The sequence below is a fragment of the Pseudopipra pipra genome, chromosome 2, assembly GCF_036250125.1.
Source record: "Pseudopipra pipra isolate bDixPip1 chromosome 2, bDixPip1.hap1, whole genome shotgun sequence".
Taxonomy (NCBI): Eukaryota; Metazoa; Chordata; class Aves; order Passeriformes; family Pipridae; genus Pseudopipra; species Pseudopipra pipra.
In genome coordinates this window covers 71111338-71125690 of record NC_087550.1, presented here as the reverse complement: position 1 = coordinate 71125690, position 14353 = coordinate 71111338, and the positions used below count along the sequence as shown (strand labels likewise).

The 14353-nt window shown below is 35.7% G+C and overlaps 1 long non-coding RNA gene across 1 annotated transcript; it reads right to left on the bottom strand.

Annotated features, from left to right (window-relative positions):
- Positions 1-7635: 7635 nt before the first annotated feature.
- Positions 7636-8900, bottom strand: LOC135406964 (uncharacterized). The gene is made up of 2 exons (XR_010426607.1): positions 8504-8900; positions 7636-8033 (listed from the first exon to the last, which is right to left on the bottom strand). It is a non-coding gene; the product is annotated as an uncharacterized LOC135406964 (long non-coding RNA).
- Between the last annotated feature and the right edge of the window lie 5453 nt (positions 8901-14353).

Below are 14353 nucleotides of genomic sequence, written 5' to 3'. Positions count from 1 at the left end.
ATACTGTTACACAAAGACTACAGAAGTTGATGGGGACTTCGTTTTTGTATCATCTTTTATAAGCCCAGATTCCAATACCAGGCAGGATTCTTTCAAAACTGTTCAGGGAATATAGAACTCCACTCTATGGACTTATCTTCTTCAATATTGACAAGATAAACTGTTAATTTTGACCCTTTATGATGTTGTTCAGTTTATTTAACATGGAAACAATTGTGTAAAAATATCAGAGGCAAACACTTCTTTTTTTCTTTTTTTAAGAAACAGTAAATTGCATATAATCTTTTATGCTATGACTATTATGTATCCAGAGTACTGGGAATTTGAGCTGCTATTTTATTTTAATTTGAAGATTAATTTTAAACTCTAAATTCTAAACATAATTGGTTTAAAACATATTCTTTTGAGTTAAACTATTTTTAAAGAAAATATCTAACATATTAGTAATACTTTTCTTGTCTGCAGCTTTTGCAAGACATTTATACATATTGTACTGTATGATATTGGCCTGTATGAATCCTTAAATTAAGTTCATTTAACAAAGAACAAGCAATTTTCTCCTTAGGAAAAAAATGCTACTGGAATAAAATTCTAGCACTGAACAAGGATTTAAATTTTGTCACAAATTAACATGAGACTTAGAAACAACAACAAAAAATAAAATTAAAAAAAATTATCAAATGCCTATGGGAATCTTTTAAGGAATTTAAGGAATTTAGTCTTGCTTCAGTTCATAATTATTATGTGCAAGTCTTCTATGTTGATTTTGTTTAATTAAAAAAATCTGATTAGGCTGAATTTGAAAAGTAATGGTATGCTATGCTTTTTTCACAGCTATAATTTCCTCAATGAAAAAAAAGCAGGTGCATGTACTTAGACCATTTATATTTTAGTATGTTTGTCACACACACTTGAATACTGATTTCAATATATTTATAAATGTTACCTTTTTTACTTTTTATTTCCTTCACTAATTATGTCAACATATATGGTTCTCATGCACTCAGACTTTTTTAATTATTGTTTCTTCATATACTATGTCAGAGCAGGAAAACTAGGCATACATCATCGTAATGAAGTATATCAGTGTTGGTTCAAATCTTGATAAACCTTACACTATAGCATGTTTGTTTATGTCTTTTTCAGAGATTAGTTTTGTTTCTCAGGCAATACTCTTTAAAATTTTTTTTTCTTTCTTACCAAATTCTAGTTAACAGCTCTGATTTCATACAACAAAAGGCACAGGGGAGAATAAAATAATGAAGGCAGTGTCACAATAAAAAAAGCAAAATATTTTGTTTCTTATATAACATTAATAACACATCATTGAAAATGAAAATTTACTGTAAAAAGTAATAGGAATTCAAAAATGTTTTTAGACAAATGTGTCTATGTAATCCAGTATATTTGTATGAAGCATATCTTATTGAACATAACAGAGATGATTTTTCCTCCCAGTAGACTGAATATATCTATTCATTATGCAATTTTCCTTCTTTTTACCTCATAGCCAAACCTTCTAGAAAGAGAAAAAAATAAAAGGAAAAAACTCATTCTTTGACATCCTGAAGGTAATCTGTAAAAGCTTACAATGTTTAGAATAAATTCCTGCCACATTATTTTGAAGTTGTTTGTCTTAGAGTTGCTAGCTTTACCCAAATGGTAACACAGATATGTGAATTGGTAGTGTATTTGGTATTTCCATTTTAAATTAAATGAACTTTTCAATTTTTGTATTATTTATTTTCTTAGCTATAAAGATACTTGGTTGCTTTTGGTTTTAAAAAAATAAAACAGACTACAGTGTGCTCATTGAACTAACAGTGGAAGCACAAACATTACAAGCATTACAAATATATTTAAAGTACATTTAGATATACTTAAGTATCTCCTCTTTTTTAATAATTTCTAATATTGATAAACCAATATAAATATCAACATAGCTTGTGAAATTATCTAATAACTGTCTACAGATATAACCTTTTTTTTTTTTTTTTGGAGAGGAGGAGAGGGTGGAGGCGAAGTGGGGAAGGGTGTCCTTATTGTGTAGTCATCAAGGTGACAACTCCATGACTGCTAACTCTTGTATTTTCTTCTCATGTATCTTCTGAAAGCAAGATGACTGTGCATCCTATAATTACTATCTAGCTTTTTAAGCAGCAAATAAATTCTGAAACCTGAAGAAAAGACAAAGTGTAATCCACATGAAGTTGTTTTTTTCTGGAACAATGTTTCTTCTCTCAGTTTCTAATTTCAATATACTCTTTTGGTACTCTTTTACTATTAAAATCTTACAATAGTCAGTTAAAACACAACCTGTAGTACGTATTTACATGTAGCAAACATTTCAGATTATGCAGAATTTACCATTCTGAGGTACACAGTCTAACAGTTGTTAGTTAATGTTCAATATCCTTAGGAATGTAAGTGAATTGTAAATGTGGATTTAAAACCCAGAAACGGTTCTATTGGCTGAAATAATTATTGCTCTGAAAGATTTATTTGTTGATTCATATTGAACGAGCACTTGCGTTAAAAACCTGCAGACATATTTCAGTATGTATTGATCATCTATGGTATCCCAAACAGATAAGAGTCAAAATATTTTTTTCAAGTGATAGAAATTAGCTGAAAAAGATTTCAAAAATATTTGGAAAAGAATTACCAGTCTTGTTTAAGATTGTATTTAGCATGGTAAGTCAGCTATTTGCTTTCTGCACCCATAAAGTCCCCCCTTCTCAGCCTACATGCAGTATTACCTTATTTGGTTATTAATTAATATGTGTCCACAAGACATAAAGGATGTTCCGTAAAAAAAAATTGCATTGTATATTTGAGGTTATTAGAGTACTGCTAAGTATTGAACTAAACAAAGCTGAAGCCTTTTTTGATGTAGAACTTCAGATTCTCATGATACTATTAAAAACACTTATCTAACTGTAGACAACCTTAACTGCTCAGAAGTGCTAGTGTTTGTGCTTTGCACCTCCTGTACCACCTGCATCCCAGCTTTATCCCGGGGGAACTGCCATATTCTGTTCTAACTTCGTCCTTTTCAAGTTTATCATAAGAAGGAAATTTCTCGGCCATGGTCTTAAATGGCATATACAGCAAGAATAGGTCATTTTATATGGCTGCTCAAGAGAGAAGGCAAGCAGGATGTTTTTTGGCAAAAGACACAAATGTCTGTGTTTTAAGTATACATTTTGCCTGTGTACCAGCTGCAGAGAGTTGAATAGACTTGCCTGTTATGTTTCTGAATCTGATTACAGTTCATATGCCATTCACTGTCTGCCTGCCATGTATTTTCTCTCACCTTATCATCTGCCTTAAAGCATTAAGTCACTGACCCCTGTACATTCTTGGCTACAGGTTTTCAACAGGTTGGGTATCTACTGATCAACTGCTAAAATAAAATAGCTAAGAAGGAATGGTACAGTCATGGAAACGTCCCTGGGTGACATGATGCAAGAAGGCATATACTTCAGCAATGCTTCAGAAACTGGGTTGCTACCAGCATGTAATCCCACAGTATGTAATCCCATACATTTGTCCTGACAACCTTCAAACACATGACAAAAGGTCAGATGATGGCCCAAACTATCAGTTTTATGAAACTGGAAAAACCTAAAGACAGCTTTATAAATTTGTAATTTAGGACAGAAGAAGATAGAAAAGGCCAGAAGGTTCTAAACAGATAATACAGGCATTATAAATGGAATTGGGCTCGCAGCATGAGCTAGTTTGTGAAAGGCATTTATCTATGTATGAGGGAGATAGCAGTCTTCAGAACATGAGGAAACTCCTCAAATTCTTTTCGTAGCACCAAGCAGAAACACAATTTTACTATACCATTTTTGCCCTCAGAATCATGCTTTAAATTCTTTCCTACTAGTTATTCTGGATGCACTTTGTCACAAAAGGTCTTAAGAGACAGCAAGAGAGTGACATTCCATCAGACTTGCATGGATCAAAGGGAAGATCTAGAAATTTGCAATGTAACCTGAAGTATAGGATTATTGACATTTTAAAAATGTGAAATATGTAGAATGTATTTTAAAGGAACAGGTAAGAATAGATGAGATAAAAAAATGTGATGGTAAGATAGTGGAAGGGGAAACAAGAAAAAATTACTAGTTATTCAATCTCAGCAGAACACAGGAGCTACCACCCCTAATAGGCAGGGTACCACCAGTCATCTGTTCCAGACAACATGGCAACTCCCTGTTCTTCCTGGTTTTCTGCAAGCAATATGGAAGAAGATGCTTGTGTTGCAGCAAGCTATCACTGATCATAGTATTGGCAGATGGTTAGCACAGCTGGTGTCAGAAGATATCTGACAACAAACTCTCAAAACAGTTCAAAAAAACTCAGTGTTGTTCAGAGCACCATTTTTAATGAAAAATATTGCACTATGATCCTCTTCAAAATAATAATAAAGTTGAGCAAGTAGACAGATCTTCAATGTAGCAAGTGTTGTTTCTATTGAAACATCAGTTTGTCTCCACATTTTTTCTTGTATGGTTTCTTTATGAGGTGCAAAACCTGTTGTGCTATTTTGATACGTAATTTCAACTGATTACACTGAAGAAAAGTAAACAAAGGGAATGTACCTGTGTGTGTTATTTATCTTACTATTTTTTTAGATTGCCATGTATTTCTTCTGGTATTAGACAGTAGTGAAAATACACTTGTGAAAAGCACTGAGGAAGGATCACACATCAGTTCTTAAAGGTGATTATTCATACACAACCAATTTTTTAATGAAAAGGCAGGTTAGTTCAGTAGTGATATTCCTCATGGGTTCTATACTTACTTAACTGGACTATACTCAGCACAAAGATGTACTTGCAGTACTATAACTAAACTTTGTTGTCCAAATTGTACTATAGATAAGTGGATTCACAACATTAATCTATTCACCCCACTAATTTTTTCAACTATGTTGTTAAGAATATCATGAGCTTTATGCCAGAAAATTCTGTTAGTTACAATTCTTAAAAAAATAAATCCACAAGATCAAGAAATGTTCATTTGAAAATTATGACTAGACTTTATATAGTAAATCTACCATTTTATAGTGATAATATACATTTACAGTGGTGATGTGTTCTCAGTCAATTGCAACTTGCCAAATGTAACTGCTCAAAATAAAAACTACTTCAGATCATGTCTGCATTTTGATTCAGCTTTTGAAGGTTACCTGTTTGTTCAAGACAAAACTGTGTAAAGAATTATAACAGGAAACCTTTCCATTTCTATTATGGAAGCATAAAATTATTTAGTCTTCACTTACATGATCATATGCCTTTTTTTTTTTTTTGCAAGGGTCTGCTGACATCAGAACTATTAGAATAATCAAAAACAAGAATGAGTTTTCCTCTGTGTGAACCAGCAAAAGCAATATAAGATATAAATCATCAACTCATATTTGTTTATTGAACAAATTTGAATGCTCAACTTTTCTGACATCAACAGAACAGCCAAAAACCCTTAAACCAAGAAATCCTATTTGGACACCTTTTTTTTTACCTAGATTCTACTCAGACTTTAAATATTCTGTGGCATAATTGCACAATGTTGAAGAAATGTATTCAAAGCATCATTACATTATGTCCTAAGTGTCCGTTTCCCTCAGTATACAAATAAATGTAATCTAAGCCTCAACATACCACAATGAGATAGTGCAGTGTCTCTTCCCATGGTTCATAACCTCACTACTTCCCTCTCTGTGAGACAAGTACACCCTACACAGGCCTGAAAGGATGGGATGGGCAAAGGTTTCTGTTACTGCCTTGTACTTAAAGTATTACAAGCAGGCAGGTCCTCAGGAGAAGAATGCAAACTCTTTTTCCCCTGGCTTCAGAGTGCCACCTCATAATCTCATCCCGTAATCTGCCAGGGCAGGAGGGTCAGGAGCTACTCAGAGAAATAGGCTGATAATAATTTAAGGAGGAAGCTATTTCTGGCTTCCAGAATAGTCTAGGAAAAGTGAAAAGTTTAAGGATTTATTTTTCGGAATCTCTCTCAAAGAAGTCAAATGACTGAGGTATAGGTTAGAGTGTGACTTTTCCTTCTTAATTTTGAATTAATAGGTGACTAGTTAATGAGGTTATTTTAGCATCCATTTTCTTAGATCAAAGGGAATTGTTCTTTCATTGCTCCTATGGACCTTAAGATCAGTGGTTTAAAAAGTCTACTGGCAGTGACTCCTTAAAAATAAACCCACATTCCTTAACCTGTATGAAAAATAAAATAAAGGAAACAAAGTGATGTAATATTTTACTCCTGGCTCTGTTTAGGAAAAGTTAAGTCTAATTTTAGTCTTCACTGTGTTCAGCAGAAAAGTAGCTGTAGTTTTAATACAGAAAGAATGGTCCTGCTCTTAATAACGGCTACAGAAAATCTTCTGTTCCTCTCTAAGCTATACATTATTTTATAAACTTTAATTTTGCTACTCATTCTTTAGTAGCATTTGTGGTTATTTTGTCTTGTAGAATTATTGTATGTAATAATTGCCTATAATTGAATGGTAAAATATTAATAAATTTAGATGAATGTGGCAGGTGTATAGTCAGCAGTTCTATTGATTGTTCCTTTTTTAACTTAATATTATGAAATTTTAGCACTTGCCTTGGCTTATAATTAATGGTCTTATTAAAAAAAAATATACAGGTAGCCAGCAGCTGGTACATTCAGTTTACAGGATAGCAGATTTTTCCAAAACAAATGATACAATGCTAATGTAAATATCATTTTGCTAATGCTGAAATTATAACATGCCTGGAACCAAAAATTTCCCTTGAAAAAATTGCATTTGAAATTATTTAAAATTGTAAGTCTCCTGTTAAAAGTCTCTTTTTTAGCTGCAGTTTAATTTCACAAGTAGCACTGCTTCCATAAGCCAAACAATTTGAGCATTGTTAAGAGGTGTTCTTTGCCCAAGGTAATTGCTATTTGGCTAATGATGTATTTGGAAGCTATTGTAAGTTGAGCAGAAAGTAATTGGCACAATGAAGAAAATAATTTTCTTGCAAATCAGACAACACAAATGGTAGCCTAGGGCCCTAGACCTGAAAACTCTCATTTATGTATGTGCTTAATTTACACATGAGTAATCCAGTTCCAATGGCAAGGCTATCTTCCTGCTTTTGTTTGTTTTGCTTTTTCTGCTACTCAATACTTGCTCCTCCTATGTAATAAATAATGGTGATTTCCATGTCCTTAGTGGATTTTAAAGATGAGAGCATACTCTGTTTTTGGAAAATGTAAGCGTGCTACAGTCATGGTCATGCTGTGGGGTTGTTTTTTGTGTGAGTTTATTTTTTTAAAGCTTATAAAGAGATCGGTCTGCAGTTTTGAACATCTAGGGAAAATCACTGGTCTTTATTTAGGCTATGACTGTTGCTCTGGTTAGAGTGAAACAAGTTTTTCAAAGCAGGAAGGTTTTACTGTTTCCCAGAGGTGATCAAAGCCTACTATGCTTTAATCTCCTCTGGAAATTATTTCTGAAGCTTGACCTTCAGGCTGATACTTTTAAAAATTACTCCCATTGTTATTTTTATATTACATAATCTTAATATGTATACTTTATATACACAGGCATGTACTCACAAACACACAGACACAAACATGTCCAAGCTATCAGATGACAGTGTTGCCTTTCAGGTGTTTTTCAATACTTCCCAGAATAATCTTCTCCATAACTTTACCAGGCAGTCAAGTGAGACTGACAGGCTCATAGTTTCTGGGGTCCCCCTTCTTGCCCTTCTTGAAAATCAAGACAACACTTGCCAGCTTCCAGTCAGCTGGGACCTCTCTGGATTCCCAAGACCACTCAAAAACCATTGAGAGAAGTTTTGTGATGACATCAGTCAGCTCTTTGAGGATTCTTGGATGAATTCCATCAGGCACCATAGATCTTTAGGGATTCAGCTGGAGCAGCAGATCCTCCACAATTTCAGGGTCAACTGGGAGTTGATCATTCTCACAGATCTCCACCTCAGGGCACTGAGACTCCCTTGGTCTGTCATCTGTGTTGAAGATAGAGGCAAAGAAAGCATTAAACATCTCTGCCTTGTCTCTGTCCCTGTTTGTGAGGTGACCATCCTCATCCTGTAATGGGCAAATGATATTTTTACACTACCTATTGACATTAATATACTTAAAAAAGCTCTTTTTATTGTCCCCCATATTTCTGGCCAGCTTCAACTCCATCTGAGCTTTAGCTACACAAATTTTCTTCCTACAGAGGCAAGCAGCATCTCTGAATTCTTCTCATGTCACTTGACCTCGCTTCCACTGGACTTATACCTTCCTTTTTTGCCTTTTTTCCGAGATGATCCCTGCTCATCCAAGTTGGCCTTCTGCCTTGTCTGCTTGAATACTGGCATTTGGAATTGCCTGCTCCTTTGCCCTTAGGAGGTGATGTTTGAAAAGCAAGCAGCACTGATGGACCCCAGCATCTAGATGCAAAAAGATTTTCCCAGGGGACCTTACTTACTAATTCCCTGAGCAGCCTGAAGTCTGCTCTCCTCATGTCCAGAGCTGAGATTTTGCTGGCACTTTTCCTCCTGTCAGTAGAGATTTAACATTTGATCACTTCATGTTCACAGTGGCCAAGATGGCCACCAATCTCCACTTCACTCATGAGATCCACTCTGTTGACAAGCAGCAGATTAAGGAGGGCATCTTTCTGAGCCAGCTCCCTTATGACCTGTCCAATAAAGTTGTCATCCAGGTTTTTTACGAATCTTCTTGCCTAGGTGGTACCAGTCATATGGTGCTCCCAGTTAATTTCTGGCATGCTGAACTCCCCCATTAAGACAAGAGCAGTTGACTTGGAAGTGTGTCTTAGTTCCTCAATGAATTATTCATTGGCATCATTATCCTGGCTGGGAGGTCTGTAGCAGACTCTCATGATGGCATCTCCATTATTTGTTTGCCCCTCGATTCTTACCCAGAGGCTCTCAACTGTGCCATTGCCAGTTGTGAGCTCCATACATTCTAACCCTTCTATTATATACAGTACCACCCCTCTACCTCTTCTGCTCTGCCTATCCCTCCTGAAGAACCTGTAATCATCCAACAGGGCACTCCAGCCACAGGACTCATCCCACCAGGTTTCACTCACATCAATGACATCAAATCTCTGGGACTGTGCCAAAGCTTCGAGCTCCTCTTATTTGTTCCTTATGCTGTGTGCATTGATGCAGAAACATTTCAGGTGTGGTAAAGTTATGGAGAAGATTATTCTGAGAAGTATTGAAAAACACCTGAAAGACAATGCAGTCATTGGTCACAGCCAGCAGGTTTCATGAGAGGAAAGTCCTGCTTGTCCAACCTGATTTCCTTTCATAATGAGGAAACCCACCTAGCTGATCAGAAGCCAGCGGATGTAATCTTTTCGATACTGTCTCTCACAGGACCCTTCTGGACAAAATGTCCAGCACACAGCTGGATAAACACATCATGCAGTGGGTGAGCAACTGGCTCACGGGTTGAGCACAGAGGGTTATAGTCAATGAGGGATCATCAGACTGGTGACCTGTAGTAGGGTTCCACAGGGCTCCATCTTATCCTGTGCTCTTCAACATCTTCATAAATAACTTCGACACAGGACTGGAAGGGATACTCAGCAAGTTTGCAGACAACACAAATCTGGGAGGATCTGTTGACTCTCTCGAATGTGCAGAGGCCCTGAAGAGAGACCTCAACAAATTAGAGGACTGGGCAATCACCAACCATATGATGTTCAACAAGGGACACTGCCGGATTCTGCACCTGTGATGGGGTAACCCTGGTTGTTCATACAGACTGGGGAATGAGTTGCTGGAAAGCAGTGCCATGGAAAGGGTCCTGGCTAATGGCAAGTTGAATCTGAGTAAGCAGTGCCAAGCCAGGAGGACCAACCCTATCCTGGGGGGCATCAGGCAAAGCATCGCCAGCTGGTCAAGGGAGGTGATTGTCCTGCTCTGCTCTGCACTGGTGCGGCCTTATGTTGAATATTGTGTGCAGTTTTGGGCATTGCAATACAAGAAAGAGATTAAGCTCTTAGAGAGTGTCCAAAGGAGGACAACGGAGATGAAGAGCCTTGAGGGGAAGCCATATGAGGAGCAGCTGAGGTCACTTGGTGTGTTCAGCCTGGAGAAGCGTAGACTGAGGAGAGACTTCATTGAAGTCTACAACTCATGAGGGGAAGAGGAGGGGCAGACACTGATCTCTTCTCTGTGGTGACATGATTGGAGGGAATGGCCTAAAGTTGAGTCAGGGGAGGTTAGGTTGGATATTATAAAGAAATTTCTTCACCTAGAGGGTGATTGAGCACTGGAACAGGCTCCCCAGGGAAGCAGTCACAGCACCAAGCCTGACAGAGTTCAGGAAGCATTTGTATAGTACCCTTGGGCACATGGTATAACTCTTGGGTATGGTCCTGTGCAGGGTCAGGAGTTGGACTCAATGATCCTTGTGGGTCCCTTCCAACTTGGCATATTCTGTGATTCTCTGAGATATCCAATAATTAAATACCTGTGTGAATAAAACATATCGATTTTGGAATTAATGAATATCAAGAATTAAATGCTGCTGCCAAGATTAGCAATGAAAGAGTGTAATAAATTTAATTTTCAAGATGAACACTGATTATACAAAAAGAAAAAAGTTTAAATGTTTCTCAAAAATCAGTAAGCTTGATTAAATTCTATATATCTTTCTCTTTCAAGTGCCTGTGAGTGAATACTTATAGCCATCTATAACTTATGTATTTTAGGAATAAAAAAATTAAAATATTTAATTCCTGACTATAATCAGGATTTTTTTTTTTTATGTCTTTGGATGATTTTCCTTTTCTTAAATCAGTTGTTTTTGCTAGAAGATTCTATGTGAATAGAACTGCTTTTAATACTTGGCAATATTTTCTGTAATATACATTTTTTGTGAAGAAAACAATTGCTTTCTTAAAGTCATTAAGCATAGAACAAGAAAATACTTGTTTAAAAATTAGAAAACATGAACATTTGCAATTTAAGATGTTCATTATACTAAGAATATTGGAGGAAATAAAAGGAGATAGGAAAGGCCAAATAATTTCACAGAGTTTTAGAAAATATAATGAGAAAATTAGATAAACAATTTATATCATTCAATGCATGGTTTTGAAGACCTATCTAGGTAGCTCTCTGATACTACTGATCCCAGAACAAAAAGCTTAGAGACTGTCTTCCTTTTAGTTTAAGAAAGATTTAAAGGAAATAAATAAGCAGTGCAATTTTTTTTACTTTTTTATTCTAGACGATGTGCTGTACATAGATGGGAACCAGCAAAGCAGCATAAGTGCAGTGGTGATCTCACCTCAGCTGTGTTTGGTGCCTAGTAACTCCATGCAACACACAACCTTTTCTGTCCTGAGTGACCACCAAAAGAGATGAATTTCAAAATCATGGGCTAAGTGAACGCACAGGACATTTTATAGTGCTTGCCTGCAAACTAAAGGAGTGATATCATTATATATATATATCAAAGGATGACAAGGGGATCATGGCTAATGAGGATGTATTAGTGTGGGACCTGAGCATGACATAATCAGTATGGAACAAAGGGTGAAGACTGTACTAGTCTTGGCTGGGATAGAGTTAAATTTCTTTCAACAGCTTGCATGTTGCTATGCTTTGCGTTTGTGCTGGAAACAATGCTGATAACAGATGTTTTCATGATTGCTGAGCAGTGCTTACACAGAGTCAAGGCCTTTTGAGCTTCTCACCCCACTCCATCAATGAGGAGGTTGGGGCTGCACAAGAAGTTAGGAGAGGACACAGTTGGGACAACTGACCCCAACTGACCAAAGGGATATCCCACACCATATGGCATCATGATGACCAATAAAATCGGAGGGGAAGAAGGAGGAAAGGGGTGGAGGGGGCAAACCGAATATTTTACGAGCATACTTACTAGACCCAACCCATAAAAGCAGAAAAAAAATAAATGAAAAAAATGTTATAGGTCAGAAACAATGTAATAATGTGTCTACAAAGGTAGTTGGGAATTTAGAGGTCCTAATTCTTTTAGAAAACAAACTAGGAAGTTAAAAAAATGGTCTTCTGCAATGTTCATAAATACTCTAAATAGTTATAAGTATGTGAAATAAAACTCTTTCTTATTCAATCTCACACAAATGAATTTGTAGAACTGGCCACATGTTGCATAACCTGAACTATTGAAAATGAACTATTGAAAAACTATTATGTATTGGTAATAACTTAATACTTTCCTACTGCCTACTGTTGTTATTGATATTTATAAAGAATCATGAATGTGAAGGATGTTCAATAAAGAAAAGTATTCAATGCTACTGCTTAACATACCATTGTTGAAATCACACAATATTGGCTATATATATGTACATATGTTGACTATATATATAAACATTGACTATATTCTGCATACAATCTGTTGCCTGGTAACAGGTAAAATGTTCGTTAAAGGGTGAAAACCTTAGCAAAGATAGCATCAGAAGATACTGAACATTAAAGAGCAAGTCAATTGTGAATTCCAAAATCGAGCAGGGAAAGTAGTGGTACCTTATCAAATAAAGCCTTTTAATTTGATTGGTGTTTGATAGTCATTCAAATGCAGTTTCATCTCCCCCTTGTGGAAGGAGCTCTCTGGGATCAAACACCTGATTTCCTCCATATTCCCTTATTTCTGCATAACATTTTGCAAATTAGGTTTCTATACAACGGAGGTTAAGGCTCATCAGATCATCAGAAAATTCTTACATAGGCAAGTGGAGAAAAGCAGAGCATTAGTCTGAGCAAGCTAGATATGTTAGAGTAACAACACAGTAAAAATAGAATCCAGAAATAGAATCCAATTCTCTATTAAAAAATTATACAGATATAAAGAAAGTTCCCTGGCACTGGAATTCAATCAACCATACTGTTAAATAGCTGCAATGGTCCCTTGAACAGTTTAGCCTGTGTTGGCTGGTCTTCTCTCTGAAAATTCCAAATCATCATTTGAGCATTAGCATTGATCAGAGGCAATTAATTCTATATATTTCCATTCTTTGGAAAGTAACATTTGGTTTTCTCCATTTTGGGGGTTTTGTTTTCTAATTTCTTGTCCGTTTACCTCATGACCCAAAATCAATTAATTTATTAGTAAAGTTATAATCCATGAGGACCTGGCATACAAAAAAAACTAACAGGATGGTGACATGTAACTATCCAACACATATTGTAGAGTAAAAGGCTGTACCTACGAGGTGAGCATGCCCTGCAGTGCATCTTTCAATTTTGACATGTATTTTGTTTCATTTTCAGCTCCATGTTGTGGGGAACTTGTTCACCACTCCACTGCACATGCAAATTTTCTTCCAGAGGGAGGAAATAAAAAAATATGTTCTAGCAGCTCTCTTCATGGAGATAATTGGAGCATATTTTCCTTGCAAATCAAATGAGGCCAGCAAGTCCAATCTGCCTAGAGCAGGATGTACTGAAATGCAGATCCAGCCGCAGGGTGTGCTGGAGAATTTTGGATGTTACACTGTGAAAAAAATTGAAGAATTTTTATGAGGTGTATAAAAACCTTAAAGCACTGATATTTCTCCACTAAGATTTATATAATGAAAAATTAAAGAGAAATATTCAAATTAGTTAACAGAAAGGATGATATGGCAAATAAAGGAATACATTTGTATAAATCATCCAGATCCAAGGAAAATATAGCAAATAACTTTCAACTAGATCCATTTTTTTGCTAATAAAGAAAGGGACAGAAACCCCAAGAACCTGTGATAACCTCAGAAATCCTGGGTCAAGACTTTCAGTAACTTAAAGTAAATTAGGCAATATTTACTTAATACTTGAAATAGTTATTTGAGTTTGTTCACAAACATGACACAGTTCCACACAATAATAGCAGGGATCTTGTAGATCAGAAATGAAGTGTAGCAGCAAAGCTGTATGTGAAAAATGTACCAATATATTCCAAATAATCGTTAACTAATGCCAAAGTTATTAATCTCATACTTCCAGAAACATTTACATTTGTTCTCAGCTATTATGTTTTAAATTACATTCCAGTTGAATAGCTTTTTGAAAAGAAATGACAGAATTTTGCATAATTAATAAAGTAGATAGTATATACACTGAGAACTTCATTATCCTTACCAAGTACAAAAACCTTGTTCATGTAAGTTATTTTAAGAGTGAATTTTATTTTTCTTTGAGATTGCAAGCTGTTCCAAACTTCTTTCAAGACCTTATAATTATCATATTAAATATCCCCTGTACTTGAAAATTAGTGATAATTTCAATAAAGTTGAACTATGTTAACTAGTTTAACACTGAAATAT